This window comes from Mixophyes fleayi, chromosome 2 (genome assembly GCF_038048845.1).
Source record: "Mixophyes fleayi isolate aMixFle1 chromosome 2, aMixFle1.hap1, whole genome shotgun sequence".
In the NCBI taxonomy this organism is placed as follows: domain Eukaryota; kingdom Metazoa; phylum Chordata; class Amphibia; order Anura; family Limnodynastidae; genus Mixophyes; species Mixophyes fleayi.
This window is the reverse complement of record NC_134403.1, coordinates 376,987,444-377,004,375: the sequence shown is the minus strand read 5'-3', so window position 1 is coordinate 377,004,375 and position 16,932 is coordinate 376,987,444.

The window sequence follows — 16,932 nt, the reverse complement described above, 5'->3', positions numbered from 1 at the left end:
GAATGGAAGACCGCGTTTAACACCAGAGATGGGCATTACGAATATTTAGTAATGCCCTTCGGGCTGTGTAATGCCCCCGCTGTTTTCCAGGGTTTCATCAATGAGATCTTTCGGGACTTATTATATGTATGTGTCGTTGTCTACCTAGACGACATATTGATCTTCTCACAGGACCTGCCTTCTCATCACCAACATGTGGCAGAGGTCCTCTCCAGACTACGGAAAAACTCGTTGTTCTGTAAATTGGAAAAATGTTCATTCGAGTTACCCCAGATTCCCTTCTTGGGGTATATAGTTTCCGGAGTTGGCCTGAAGATGGATCCAGACAAAGTAAATGCTGTACTACATTGGCCTCAGCCAACTACTCTTCGTGCCATCCAGCGTTTTTTAGGTTTTGCCAATTACTATAGACGCTTCATTCAAGACTTTTCATCCATTGCATCTCCCATTGTGGCCCTAACTCGGAAAGGGGCTAATACTAAGCAATGGTCATCTGAGGCTCTCCAAGCCTTTCAAATCCTCAAAGAGGCCTTCTCGTCTGCTCCCATTCTGCGACAGCCTGATGTGACACTCCCCTTCTTCCTAGAAGTAGATGCCTCTAATGTGGGCTTAGGAGCTATTCTCTCCCAACGCTCGGAGCAACAAAAATTACATCCTTGTGCCTTCTACTCTCGGGGTCTTCTGCCCGCAGAGAAAAATTATACTATCGGGGACAAGGAGTTGCTGGCCATCAAAGCTGCATTAGAGGAATGGAGATACTTGTTGGAAGGAGCTCGCCATCCGGTGACGATCTTCACGGATCATAAGAACTTGTCATATTTGCAATCTGCTCAATGCTTGAACCCTCGTCAAGCAAGATGGTCTCTTTTCTTTTCCCGCTTTGAATTAATTATAACCTTCAAACCAGCCGCTAAGAACAAGAAAGCTGACGCTCTATCTCGAGCTTTTGTGACGTCCTCTGATGTGGAAGAGGTTCCCAACCATGCTATTCTAGACCCCAAATGTATTTCTCTGGCTGCTTCATCCACCAAAATGCTACCATTTGGGAAGACCCTTGTGCCTCCTACTCTGAGGAGGAAAATCCTTTCGTGGTTCCATGCCTCTCGTTTTTCTGGACACGCCGGTGAACACAAGACCTTTGAGATTCTCTCTCGTAGTTACTGGTGGCCTTCAATGAGGAGAGACGTCAAAGAGTTTATTGCTTCCTGTGATTTATGTTCTCAGTTCAAATCCTCCCGCAGAACTCCAGCAGGGTTGCTGCGACCACTACCCATTCCGTCCAAGCCTTGGACCCATATTAGTATGGATTTCGTTACTGATTTGCCACCAAGTAAGAATCACAATACTATTTGGGTAGTGGTAGACAGATTTTCGAAGATGGCCCATTTCGTCCCTCTGTCCGGTTTACCTTCCTCGTCTACTCTGGCTGAACATTTCATTAAAGAAATCTTCCGCATCCATGGATGTCCGTCTGAGATTGTGTCGGATAGAGGAGTACAATTCGTTTCCAGATTCTGGCGGGCCCTTTGTAAAACCTTGGGCATACGATTAGCACTCTCATCGTCTTACCATCCGCAATCTAACGGACAAACGGAACGAGTCAATCAAGATCTTGAGACTTTTATTAGGATGTTCTCTTCAGCCAACCAAGACAACTGGGTAGAATTGCTCCCTTGGGCTGAATTCGCCCATAACAACATGTACCATGAGTCATCATCCAAAACTCCATTCTTTGTGGTCTACGGTCACCATCCGTCTTTTCCGGAATTTCCTGCCCTCCCGCCCACCCAAGTTCCTGCTGTGGAGACTGCTTGTCAAACCTTCAAAAATATCTGGTCTCAGGTCAAAACCTGTTTAAAGAAGACATCTAATAAATATAAGTCTTTCGCAGATAAGAAGAGGCGGGCTATTCCACCACTAAAAATTGGAGATCGTGTCTGGTTATCTACCAAAAATATTCGTTTGAAGGTTCCATCTATGAAATTCGCCCCTCGTTTTATTGGTCCATATAGGATCATTCAAATTATCAATCCAGTATGTGTTAAACTTCTTCTTCCTAAGAATCTTCGGATTTCCAATGCCTTCCATGTGTCCTTGCTCAAACCTCTCATCATCAACCGTTTCTCGACTCCTCCCTCAGCACCGCAGCCAGTTCAAGTTCATCAGGAGGAGGATTTCGAGATTACTGAGGTATTGGATGCAAAAATTTCGCGAGGAGTCCTCCGTTTCCTCGTTCATTGGAAGGGCTTTGGTCCTGAAGAGCGTTCATGGATCAAAGCTGAAGATCTTAATGCTCCTGCCCTTCTGAAGAAGTTTTATTCCAAAAATCCGGACAAGCCCGGTTCCAGGCGTTCTGTGCCCACCTTTAAAAGGGGGGGTACTGTCACTCACCGGACTGTGAGTGCTTCTTCCCGGACATTTAGGAACCGTGGCCGTCCTCCATCCTGAGGGACTGCGCATGCGCAGCCCTTTCTATACCTCCAGTGTATGTTCCTTTAACTTAATTGGCAGATCAGGCAACCTCCCTATATTAAGCACCTGTGGTCATCACCACATTGCCTGATCTTGGAGTCTCATTCCCCATGAGTCTCTGAAGGTGTTCCTGTATTCCTCGTGTATTCAGCGCTGCTGATTCCTGTGGTTTCCAAACCACTTCTACCTCTGTGGTTTCCAAACCACTTCTACTCCTGTGGTTCCCATACCACTTCTACCATCAACTGTATCATCGTGACTGTGAGCTGATTCCTATCCGCTGCCTCCGTGCACTACAGTCTTCTAAATCACTTCAACGCTATTATTATCATTGTGACTGTTTGCTGATTCCTATCCGCTGCCTCCGTGCACTACAGTCTTCTAATTCACTTCAACGCTATTATTATCATTGTAGCTGTTTGCTGATTCCTATCTGCTGCCTCCGTGCACTCCAGCCTTCACTTCACATCCACTCACCTGATCATCATCAAGTTCCTGAGCTGATTCCTATCCGCTGCTTCCGTGCACTACAGTCTCCAGCTTGCAACTCGCCTGTGTTCATCATTGTGACTGTTAGCTGATTCCTATCCGCTGCTTCCGTGCACTACAGTCTCCAGCTTGCAACTCGCCTGTGTTCATCATTGTGACTGTTAGCTGATTCCTATCCGCTACCCCTGTGCATTGCCGCCTCATCTCAGCTCTCCTGTGTTTCCAGTCTACTGCTCACGTTGCCATCCGCTACACTCCTGGATCTACAGCTCCTGGTCTACTCTGCCATCCCGTGTTCCATCACTGTGGGTCCTGTTGGTTGCCCCTGGTTACCTCCGTGGGCGCAGAGTCCTGCTGCTGCTGTCAGTGCTATCGTCCATCTTCTGCTGATCCGCTCTCCACGCCTTCCTGGGTTCCCTGCTGGTCTACCTACCTGTGCGCTGCACCTGCTAGACCACCGCTTCACCCATCCAGGGACTTTGCATCCTGCCGGCCTCCTGCCGTTCAGGTATCTCTGCACTTCTGTCTGACTGCCTTCTCCTGAACCACGGTATGCATACTTCCCATTGACTGTGCTGTGTATTGCATACCTTGCTGGACTGTGTTGGTTCTCCTCTGGAGTGTACTATCCGCTGAGTCTATTGCCATCATTGACTGTGTTATCTCATGCTGGATTACTTCAAGAGACTTTCTATATTGGCAGTGTTGTTCAGTCATTTATACATTTATATTGTGCATATTACTGTGGATCAAAGTCAAGGTGCCCGTGTATATATTGTGCATATTACTGTGGATCAAAGTCAAGGTGCCCGTGTATATATTGTGTTGCAGTCTCTCCCCGTGCACCTCCTCACATATATATTCAGTGGTACAACTTGCTAGTGGCAGACCACTGACCCCTGTTTCCAGTTTCTCCTGCTCCAGTATCCTCTCACATAGCAGTGGTACAACTTGCTAACGCAGACCACTGACTCCCCGGATACCTCCACTTGGATTCCATTCCTTCACTCAGACAGCGGTACAACTTGCTATCCGCAGACCGCTGACTCTCATCACCTCCTCGTTTCTGTTGGACATTCCTCCTCACTATAGCAGTGGTACAACTTGCTACCGCAGACCACTGACTACCTTCACGTGTCCTTTGTCCATACAGTTCCTCGTGTATTACTACCTCCATATTGCCAGTGCTGCTAGTCATAGACTTTCCTGAGCATCTCATCATCTGCTATTTCCTGTTCCGTGATCACCCTGCTACCAGAGTACCATATTACCACCTATACTGCTCTGGTAAGCCTATCACCTGGTGATCCCTGGGTAAAGACTCCTAGTGCCCGTGACAACTGCTTTTAACAGTGAACAATGAAATGTGTTGGGAATTTTTAGCCTAAACGCAACAGAATTAACCTGCTTGATGATAAAAAATGGCCCGATGAACTTAGGGCCCAACTTCTTGCAAGGCTGTCTAAGCCTGATATTTTTTGTAGACAACAAAACTTTCTGGCCCACCTTGAGGGAGCAGATGGTGCGATGGCGGTCCGATTTTTTTTCCCCACAAATGAGGCTTGTCTTAATGATGACTGGACCTTCTTCCAGATAACTCTGAGATCCCTGGCAGTGGAGCGGATCTCCTGGGTACCAACGGACTTGAGTGAGTATAAAGAGTTAGACCTGGGGTGAAAACCATAATTGCAAAAAAATGGAGAGGTTTTGGTAGACGAATGACAGGAATTATTATAGGCAAATTCCGCCCAGGGTAACAAGGAGGACCAGTTGTCATGGAACTCTGATATATAGCAACGTAAAAACTTCTCCAAGGACTGGTTAACCCTCTCAGTTTGTCCATTTGATTGAGGGTGATATGCGGATGACAAACTGACCTTGATTCCGAGAAGGGTACAGAAGGATTTCCAGAACAGTGCTATGAACTGAGAGCCCCGATCAGAGACAATGTCAATAGGAAGTCCATGGAGCCGGAAAATGTGTTGTATAAATAGAACGGCCAAATCTCGAGCAGTAGGGAGTCTGGTTAACGGGATGAAATGAGACATCTTACTAAACCGGTCTACCACGACCCAAATGGTATTATTCCCTGTAGAAAATGGCAAATCCACTATAAAGTCCATGGACAAGTGCGTCCATGGTTTTGCAGGAATGGCCAAAGGAACCAACTGGCCTACCGGACGAGTCCTGGGAATTTTGTTTCTGGCGCAAACCTCACAAGACCGGACGTGATCCTTGACGTCAGCAGACAAAGATGGCCACCATACCGTACGGGAAAGGATTTCCAAGGTTTTGAAGACTCCAGGATGCCCAGCAGTCTGATTATTGTGTGCTTCCGCAAGAACTGCCTTCCTTAGATGAACTGGGACAAACAAGCATCCTGCTGGAGTATTATCAGGAGCCAATTTCTGAAACCTTTGTAGGGTACAGCTTAGGTCTTGGGTTAACCCAGCATGAATCATAGACACAGGAACAATAGGCTCTGGACTAGTAACCGGGGCATGGTGTGCCAGGAAACTTCTGGACAGGGCGTCTGCCCGGACATTTTTAGAACCTGGACGATAGGTGATTATAAAGTTAAAACGGGTGAAGAACAGTGACCAACGAGCCTGTCGAGGGTTCAGTCGTTTGGCCGACTGTATATACTGTAGATTTTTATGATCCGTTATAACGGAGATCTGATGTGCAGCGCCTTCCAACCAATGTCGTCATTCCTCAAAGGCCCATTTAATTGCTAACAGTTCTCGATTTCCAACATCATAGTTGGTTTCCGCTGAAGAGAACTGACGGGAAAAATAGGCACATGGATGTAGGCGGTGAGTATGGGTATCTTTTTGTGACAAGATGGCCCCGGAACCGACGTCAGAGGCTTCAACTTCAAGAATAAACGGTACTTTAGGATCCGGGTGTCTAAGGACCTGAGCAGACACGAAGGCTTTCTTCAGGGTTTCAAATGCCATTATTGTTTGTGGAGACCAATTAGCTGGATCGCTTCCCTTGCGGGTCAAGGTGACGATAGGGGCCACGATATCAGCAAAGCCGCCAATAAAACTCCTGTAATAATTAGCAAATCCCAGGAATCTCTGAACCGCCTTGAGGTTAATCGGCTGTACCCAGTCCAGGATTGCTTGGACCTTGGTTGGGTCCATGGAGAAACCTTCTGAGGAGATTATATAACCTAGGAAGGATACCTTCTGGACCTCGAACTCGCATTTCTCGAGTTTAGCGTAGAGATGGTGTTCTCGCAATTTCTGTAGGACTTGTCTGACATGACCCTGGTGTACTGACAACGATTCTGAATATATGAGGATGTCGTCCAAGTAAACAACAATGAAGTGTCCCAGAAACTCACGTAACACCTCATTAATCAAATCCTGGAATACTGCAGGGGCATTACTAAGACCAAACGGCATGACCAGACATTCGTAGTGGCCCGAGAGCGTGTTAAATGCCGTCTTCCACTCATCACCTGCTCTAATACGTATGAGGTTATAGGCACCACGAAGATCAATTTTCGTGAAGATAGTTGCCCCTCTTAGTTGGTCAAAAAGTACAGAGATGAGAGGAAGGGGATAGGTGTTCTTGACCGTAATGAGATTCAGCCCTCGGTAGTCGATACAGGGTCTGAGTCCACCGTCCTTCTTGGATACAAAGAAGCACCCTGCTCCTACTGGAGACTTGGGTGGCCTGATGAAGCCTTTCTCCAAGTTTTCGTCAATGTAATCCTGCATGGATTTGGTCTCTGGACCGGAGAAAGAGTACAAGCGTCCCTTAGGTAATTTAGAACCCGGAATGAGCTCAATGGCACAGTCGAAATCCCGGTGCGGTGGTAGAGTGTCAGCAGCCTTTTTGGAGAAAACATCCCAGAAGTCATGATACTGTGAAGGAAGTTGCTCCGGAATAGGCTGAATCACACGCAGGGGTAGGGTCAAGCAAGACTGTGTACAATAAGAGCTCCATTAGACAACTTCTCCTTTTACCCAATCCATGACAGGGTTATGGCGGAATAGCCAGGGGTGGCCCAGAATCAAAGGAACTGAGGGACATTCGATAAGGAAGAAGACTATGGATTCCGACTGGAGAGCTCCAATGTTCAATTGTAGTGACGGGGTCTCCCAGGTAATCTTGCCGCCTGGCAATGGACTGCCATCTAAGCCACAGACAGTAATAGCAGACTTGAGTTTTGCCATCGGAATTCCAGCAGCGCGGACGAACCCGATGTCAAGGAAGTTGCCTGCAGCTCCACTATCAATGAAGGCCGACAGGTCCACAGTACGAGCACTGAACGTGAGCTGTGCAGGGATCAATACAGCATTTTTCGGGGAGACAATCTGCAGACCTAGGTGAACTTTCCCCTCATTCCCTAGGCATGCTCTTTTCCCGGCTTATTTGGGCAAAAACGGGAGAAGTGGCCTTTTGTGCCACAATAGAGACATAAGCCTTGTGATCGTCTCCTGTCTCTTTCCTCAGGGGAGAGACGACACGCTCCTAATTGCATCGGTTCCTCACCATCCGTGGAAACAGAAATAAAGGCGGATGGAGGTGAAGATGCCTCCTTTTCGGTTTTCCGCTCTTTAAATCTCCTGTCGATTTTGATGGAGAGGTGCATCAGATCCTCCAGAGAAGTAGGAGATGGATATTGCACCAAAGAGTCTTTAATCTGTTCCGACAGGCCGAGACGGAACTGACTGTGTAAGGCGGGGTCATTCCATCCACTGTCAGGTGACCATCATCAGAATTCAGTGCAATATTCCTCTGCCGACCGCCGGCCTTGTTTCAAGGCCCGTAGAGGAGCTTCTGGAGGCCATTCGATCCGGGTCATCATATAGTAGACCTAATGCCTCAAAGAAAGCGTCTACGGACTGCAAGGCAGGACTGGTCTGTGGCAAAGTAAAGGCCCAGGACTGGGGTGTCACCTTGTAGGAGGGAAATGATAATCCCGACTCTTTGTTGCTCTGAACCAGAGGAGCGGGGTCTCAACCGGAAATAGAGCTTGCAGCTCTCCCTGAAATTCCGAAACAGGGATCTATTTCCAGAGAACCAATCCGGCAGATTCACCTTAGGTTCACAGGTGGAACTTGGAGTGGGTTGTGAAGTTCTCTCGGCTTCTTCTTGAACGGACAACCGCTCAGCCAATCCCTGGATCATCTGTACAAGGACTCAACATGGCCTGCTAAGGCTTGTGCCGGAGACGGTGTGGATCCGCTTTCATCCATCACAACCTCGTCTCAGTGTTGGGCCGGTTATAATGTTAGGGTGGCACCCTCAAACATCACCATCAATCGATGTAGCACCTTAAATCCAGCTACATACTGTTAGGAACCTCTCCAGCCGGCACAACACAACCCGGAATCTACTTTGCCAATCAGGTGTTCACTGGAGCCCCTGATGGTGGGGACAGACTGGGCCGCAGACTGACAGAGGGTCGTGAAGTGTGTACCGGCTGGGGAGAACCCAGGCAAGCGGAGTGAGGTCCACGCAGAGGTCAAGGGCCGGCAGCAGACAACGGTACCAGTAAACAAGCCGAGGTCAGGGGTCACAAGCGCATAGCAGAAACGGTAAACAGGCCAGAGATCAGGGTCACAGGAAACACAAGCAAAGTCCAATTCAAAGCCAAGGGTCATACACGGGAATACAGTAGAGGTTCTGAAGACAAGAACGGGAACAAGCAGGTCAGCAGACTGGAGTGCAGAAGCTATAACCGGCAATGAGGTAGCAGACCTCATTGCCTTAAATGTACAGGTGAGCCAATCAGAGCTTAGCTCTGCAACTACTCCCTGGAGCTGACTAATAAAATAATTACAGCCTAATAGCCAGCAGGCTATTCGGTCCTTCTGCGCACGCGCCCGGCTGTCCCGTTGCCGGGACGCGGCACTACACTGCTGGGCATCCAACGGTCGGGAGTTGAAGGGAAGTGACGTCCCGGTCGTCATGGTGACGGCCCGGGATGCTGGGGCAGGCAGGAAGCGAGGCGCGGCGGCTGTGAGTACCGCCGCTGCTCGTGACAGTCCTGAGATAGATGCATGAAGTAGTGTTTAAAAATGTGTCTCTCCCTACATCCTTTTATGATGTCATTGTAGTGAAACCTGGCAGAGAACCTGCAGACTGTCCCACAACCTATATCCCTGCTAAAATGTGACTACAAGTGGGGTGAGCTCAGAGTTTCTCTGCCTGTAATGGAGGAATTGATTATATTAAATAATCGTGTTGCACTTTCAAGTTTGGAGTTTATGTGTTCTTAAATAATCCAAACTGCAGGCGCACGCTTTAAGCACTAAGAACACATTTCTACATAATTAAAGAGGTATATATGTTAAACTCTGCAGTAATATAAAGCCTAATATATAACTTCTAGAATAATCCGTGAGGTTTTTGGTGCACATTTTGATAAAACTGTGGCTGTCAATCTACCACGTCAAGTTGACTTCTTTCAGATGGGTACCTATAGTAACTATTTATAATATGGGACTTACCTCATTTAGTGCCTCTAAAGTACTGTAGTATTGGTAGAACCAGACTGCTCTGATTAAAAACACCTAAGGATAGATAGCTGTGGTGCTAGGCCAAAAAAAAAGCAGTCACCACCTTCAAATCATTCCAAGGAGGGGTTGGTCTGGACACCCTAATTTCCAAGAACATTAAAAGGTGTTACACTGCTGTAAGTACTACACACAATCCAAAATGCAGACACAGGTGTACACTTTAAACACTAAGACCATAGCTATTTATAAGACAAATATATGCAGTAATATTAACTGTATAATATAACTTCTAGAACAACAATATTTATTTAATAATTTATAAATAATTTTCTTATAGTAAAATAAACAATGCAACTGGGGTTGGCCAACTCCTGAAACAAATATTAACATAGAATTGGGAATCTTTGTATCTCTACAGTCACTGTTACACCTGTCGTAAAACGACCTACCAAACATGAGAAAAAGGGGCTCCAAGCCCTATAGTAGTCCTTGGTCTTTTACTCCCCCAAAGAAAATTTTGTTCCTAAACTCCTGGGTGAGTCCAATAGCAAACTGGAAAAGAATGACATCTATTTCTGTATAATCTGTTCTACTATGTACTTATGTTTTTGCTTCAGTTCAATAAAAGTTCAAGTTTGTGTTGATCTCCATGGATTTACGAGTATTGGAGACGCCGATCATTTCCTTTATTCACTGCATTTTATTTTACTATATCCCATATATGTAATACACTGAAACATTAATCCTGGCCCACTATACATAGTGTTACACAAGAGAATGAAATGAATAATATACACACATATATATATTTCTTCACCAGTGACAAATTAGGAGTTCCTGTGCGGTAACCAAACACAATCCTGGGGTTCTGTCACGAGCCACGGCTCCACTATTGGCCGCCACGGCTCGCCTGTCTCCACTGCGGGCGTTCCAGCCCTCACAATGACGACCGGAACGTCACTTCCAAGTTCCTCGTCCCGGTTGTCTAGGCAACAACCGGGATGCCTAGGACTCCCTGCCGCCGCACCCGGCCAGCTGTCAAACAGCCGGGCACGCGCGCAGCAGGGCTGTGTAAGCTCAGCCTTCCCTGGCTGATTGGCCCATTTATTTTACATCCACTGATTATGCAGCTGGGCACCCTATATACTCATTGGCCCTCAGTACTATTTAAGGCAGTGAGTACTGAGCCTCACTGCCGGTTATAGCATTCTGATACCAGTTTTCTGTCCTGCTCCTGTGCTATTTGGGTGGATACCTTTGGATTGCTTTACCGTGCATGACCTTCTGCCTGTACCTGGACTCTGAACCACCGCTACTTGCCCTGATCTTCTGCCTGTACCTGGACTCTGAACCACTGCTAGTTGCCCTGACCTTCTGCCTGTACCTGGACTCAGAACCATTGCCTGTGACCCTGATCCTGCTTGTACCTGACGTCTCCGCCTGTGCTCTGTTCTGCCATTCAGACATTATCATCTCTGTTCCAGTCCGCAGGACTGGCCTGTCCCTACTCCATGTATTACCTCCCACTACTGAGTGCCGCTGTGTGACCATAAACTTGTACTACACTGAGTGTAAGACCTGGGGGCATCCGAGTACCTGTGAGTATAACAAGTCTCTACAGGAAAGGCAGCTGCTATAGGTGAAGACCTCTTCTGTTAGTTCTACAAGTTTATGACGCATTGGTGGCCATAACATTATAACCGGCCAGTGAAGATTGGAGGTAAATTCTGTAATGGAAGACAGTGAGACGAATCTTTCTCCAGCCCAGGTCCTGGCAAATCAGATCCAGACCTTGTCACAGGTAGTACAGAGTTTTTCTCATCGCTTGTCAATACAAGAAGAGTCCTCCAGAAATCTGCAGGTTCAACAGGTCTCCTCTGGCGTTATTACAGAGCCAAAATTGAACTTGCCCGATCAATTCTCTGGAAGCAGATCCTCCTTCCGCAACTTTAAGGAGAGTTGCAAACTATATTTTCGCTTGAGACCACGCTCCTCTGGCTCTGAGCAACAGAGAGTTGGTATTGTAATCTCTTTACTCCAGGGCAATCCCCAGTCCCGGGCCTTCACTCTCCCACCAGCAAGTCCAGGCCTTAGGCTTGCTATATGATGACCCAGACAGAGTGGCCTCTGCTGGGTCTCATCTCCGGGCCTTGAGATAAGGACGGCGCACGGCTGAGTTGTATTGTGCAAAATTCAGACGGTGGTTGAGTGGAATGATCCGGCGCTTCGGAGTCAGTTCTGCTTGGCCTTCCGGAACAAATAAAGGACTCCTTAGTACAGTATCTCACGCCATCCTCACTTGAAAGTTTGATGCAACTTGTTATCAAATTTGATCGCAGAATCAATCGTCATCATCATCATCACCATTTATTTATATAGCACCACTGATTCCGCAGCACTGTACATAGAACTCATTCACACCAGTCCCTGCCCCATTGGAGCTTACAGTCTAAATTTCCTAACATACACACAGACAGACAGAGAGAGACAGACAATTTTTTTTTATAGCAGTCAATTAACCTACTAGTATGTTTTGGGAGTGTGGGAGGAAACCAGAGCACCCGGAGGAAACCCACACAAACACGGGGAGAACATACAAAATCCACACAGATAAGGCCATGAACGGGAAGTGAACTCATGACTCGAGCGCTGTGAGGCAGAAATGCTAACCACTTAGCCACTTTGCTGCCCAAGTCAAGGACAATCAAGGAGAGGAAAGCCGAGAGAGAGTCATCTTTACCTCCCTGCTCACTACCGAAGTCATGTTCTACATTTCTGGACACACCTGAGCCCATGCAGTTTAGCGCTTACCGTCTGCCTCCTGAAGAGCGTTCCAGACCACGCTCCCTGGGTCTCTGCATGTATTGTGGTCAATCGGGCCTTAGTGGCTCCTATCATTGCCCTCACTCAGAAAGGTGCTAACACGGCTAATTGGTCCCTAGAAGCGTTGGCAAGTTTTTCAGTCCTTAAAGCCGCCTTCACTTCTGCACCTGTTCTTAGGCACCCAGACCCGAAACTCCCGTTTATTGTAGAAGTAGATGCTTCGGATTTTGGGGGAGGTGTCATTCTTTTTCAAAAGGATCCTCAGAGTAAAAAATTGCATCCCTGTGCATACCTTTCCAGAAAATTCTCGCCAGCTGAAATCAACTACGATGTCTGTAATTTTGAATTGTTGGCCATCAAGTGGGCCTTTGAAGAGTGGCAACACTGGTTAAAGGGAGCAATCCATGTCATTACAATCTTCACTGACCACAAAAACCTCCAGTATATCCAGACTGCAAAAACCTTGAATCCCAGGCAGGCCTGCTGGGCTTTGTTTTTTACCCGGTTTAATTTCATCATCACTTTTCGTCCAGGTTCAAAGAACACCAAAGCTGATTCTTTGTCCCGAAGTTTCATGGCATGTCATCCTCAATCTCCTGACCCGCAACCTATTATTCCCTCATCCTCCATTAATCTTGCCTTAACTCAAGTTTTTGGGGCCACACTCTACCAGTTTAAAAAATTGCTCCAGCTCAGACTCCTGCAAATAAATTGTTCCGGTTCATCTCAGAAAGTTAGTCCTCATTGAATGACATGACAATCGCTCAGCAGGACATCCAGGAATCCATAGGATCATCGAAGCATTATCACGCTGGGTTTGGTGGCTCACCTTATTCTCGGATGTTGTGAATTATGTCCGCGCTTGCCCGGAATGTGCAAAAAACAAATCCTCTAAGAACCGTCCTCCTGGTCAATTGGTACCCTTACCTACTCTAGGTAAACCTTGGACACATCTCTCGATGGACTTTATAGTCAATCTCCCAAGGTCATCTGGTCATAACACCATCTGGGTGGTAGTTGATCGTTTCAGCAAAATGGCTCACTTTGTACCATTACCCAAGCTACCGGAAGCTAGAGTCTTGGCCACATTATTCATTTCACACATTTTCCGCCTCCGCGGTCTCCCGGAAGACACCGTCTCGGACCGAGGGTCCCAGTTTATAGCCCAGTTTTGGAGGTCCTTTTGCAATACTCTCGGGATCAAAGTCAGCCTGTCTTTTGCTTACCACCCACAATCGAATGGTCAGACAGAAAGAACCAATCAATCTCTGGAGCAATTCCTACGCATATATGTATCCAAGTTTCATGACAACTGGTCCTCCCGTTTACCTTGGGCGGAGTTTGTGTATAATAATTCTTGCCATTCTGCAACCCATAGTTCTCCTTTCTACTGTAACCTCGGGTTCCATCTGAAAGCAAACTCTTTTTCATCCATCATTCCTACTGGTGATTACGGGACTCCTGCCTTTGCATCTCGGCTGAGGTCCATCTGGAAGGGGTACACTCCGCATTACGTCAAGCTTCCTGCAAGTCCAAATCACTCGCTGATCATCATCGTGGTCCTTGTCTATTGACAGTTGGGGATCGAGTTTGTGTCACTCACCGGACCGTGAGTGCCTCTTCACTGGTGCGTGGCTCTCCAGTATTCCTGCCAGCACCTATCCTGAACCGTGGCCGCCCGCCATCCTGATGGTCTGTGCATGCGCAGTTCCTAAGAACTCTTCTGACCTTTGCTTTTAGTTAATTGGTTGATCAGACAACGCTCCCTATTTAAAGCACCTGTGTTCATTACCTCGTTGCCTGATCTTGGAGTCTCATTCCCTGTGAGTCTCTGAAGGTGTTCCTGTGTACTTCTCCGTGTCTTCAGCTTCCTGCTGATTCCTGCTCAACTCATTGCCGGTTTCCAGACCGCTTCAAGTCTCCTGTGTTCTACTATGTCTTCAGTTCCCTGCTGATTTCTGCCGGTTTCCAGAACGCTACAAGTCTCCCATGTTCTACTATGTCTTCAGTTCCCTGCTGATTCCTGCTCTAATCATCTGCGGCTTCCAGTCCGCTATTACCTCCAGTGTTCTACTCGTGTTCGCTATCTCCAGTGATTCCTGCATTGCTCATCGTTGTTCTACCCGTGTCAAGTTCTCTGCCTGTGTGCTGACCCGGACCCTGATTACCGCTACCACTCACCTGTGGCTTCTTTACTCGTGCTGGCGTGCAGCTGCTCAGCTGTTCCTGTATCCTCTCGTGGACAGCCTGCTCAACTGAACCGCGGTATGCTTACTTTCTATTGACTGTATTCGTTTACTGCATATCCGCTTGGACTGTTCTCCACTTACCCACGGAATCCTCTATCTCCCTGAGACTGTGTTATTACTCCGCATATCTGCTGGGAGGTTTACCTCTTTGTTCAGTCGTGAGATACATATGCTAATTGACCTTCTGCTATTAGCCTGGATTCCAGTAGTGAATTTGTCTCTGTCAAGCAGCGCCTGCCACACCAAAATAGACTTGTGCATATCGTTTGGGATCAAGTTCCTTGTGCTCTCCGTGTCCACATTCTATGTTTCCACTCATCGACACCTGTACCTATCCCCACCTATAGCAGTGGTACAACTTGCTGTACGCAGACCACTGACTCCCAGTTACCTACCTGCACCAGTAACAAGTCCTCTCACTATAAGCAGTGGTACAACTTGCTGTACGCAGACCACTGACTTCCCCGTTACCTACCTGCACCTGGAACAAGTCCTCTCACTACAAGCAGTGGTACAACTTGCTGTACGCAGACCACTGACTTCCCCGTTACCTACCTGCACCTGGAACAAGTCCTCTCACTATAAGCAGTGGTACAACTTGCTGTACGCAGACCACTGACTTCCCCGTTACCTACCTGCACCTGGAACAAGTCCTCTCACTACAAGCAGTGGTACAACTTGCTGTACGCAGACCACTGACTTCCCCGTTACCTACCTACACCTGGACAAGTCTTCTCACTATAGCAGTGGTACAACTTGCTGTCCGCAGACCACTGACTTCCCCGTTACCTTCCTGCACTTCTTCACGTCCATCAAGATCCTCGTGTTCATTTCTACCTAATCATTAACCAGATTGCTGCTAGTCATTGACTTTTCTATTTGCATCCTCTCACCATCTGCTGAGTCATATGTTCCGCTAGTCACCCTGCTACCAGAGGACCACTGTGTAACCCACACTACTCTGGTAAGATCATCATCTGGTGATATCCTGGGCAAAGACTCCTAGTGTCCGTGACAGTTTGGTTGTCAACACAGAACATCAAATTGAGGCAACCTTGTATAAAACTAGAACCCCGATTTATTGGACCATTTACTATTGAGAAGAAAATTAATCCTGTGGCATTCAGACTTAAGCTACCACCATCCTTAAAAATTCCTAGTACCTTCCATTGCTCTATTCTGAAAAAAAGCTGTTTCTCCAAGGGGCGTGGCCTGACTGCCATTCTGACTGGACGTGACTCTTTCCAGCTCTCCACCATTGTTAGGATCTTACCTGTTCCCCGCTCCGCTGCGCTGTCGGGTCTAGCAGCTTGTCATCTTCAGCGGTGAGCGCTCTCCCTGATGGCGCCGCTGCACTTCTGGATTCTCGCAGCAGGGGTCATGTGACTCTGGGCGGGGAATTCAAAAACTACTTATTCCTGCTCTGACACGCTATCTGTGTCAGAGCAATGTGTTTCCTGTTCCTGGCTAACAGTTTCTGTGTTCCTGACTCCTGTGAACCTGCTCCCTGTGTACTCCTATATTCCTTTTACTCCTGTGTATCAACCTGGCTGTGACCTGACTATTCTTTGGCTTATTCCTGGCACCACGTATTGGACTTTCTTCCCTGTGTACCGACCCGGCTGTGTTATCAACTACTCTCTGGATTTCCCTCTGGCACCGTATACCTGATATCTCCTGTGTACCGACCCGGCTGTGTTCCTGGACCCATCTCCTGCTACGCACTCACTAACGCCATGCATCTATCATTTACTGCTCCAGACCTTCAAACCCTGGAATTCACGGTTAGTGCCTGTACTTACATCACTTGTCATATTGCCTGTCTGACTATCCATCACTTAGAACCTTCTCCCTTACGTCAGTAGGCTAACCTGGGGACCGCGACCTGCGGTTCTTCGGCAGCAAAGACCACACTACCTTGCGGTGGTTCTTGGTGAAGACCGGAAGGCCGTTAGACTCCGCGCCCTAGGTAAGCCTGTGCAAATACTGACTAAGGCATTTAAATCGTAACAACCATCAGGGCACTTATTTGTGAATACCTGGGTTTTGCAGCCCTTCATTCGATCCCTGAAAGAGCCTGTCAAGTGCGATATACTCTCCCGCACACCTGGGAGTTTATACTTTTGATGTAGCTGCCCTGCATCATCCGGAACGCGCAATCTGGCGTGACCTGCGCCCTGATAATCTGCCCAGATTTTTTTTCTCTTTCCCTGTCTGGAGCACGCAGTGGATGTCCTGCTGGCCTCACCTATCATAAAGTCCGGAGCCCCTTATACTCTGCCTGACCCTCAAGGGTCACGATCGGGCACAATCAAAATCATACCCACAGCTCAAATCTCCTGGTTGTTCTCACCGAGCACTCCCCTGGGCTTCTTACCTGTCTCTCTCTCGAGGTGTTGAGCCCTCCTGTACCGTGT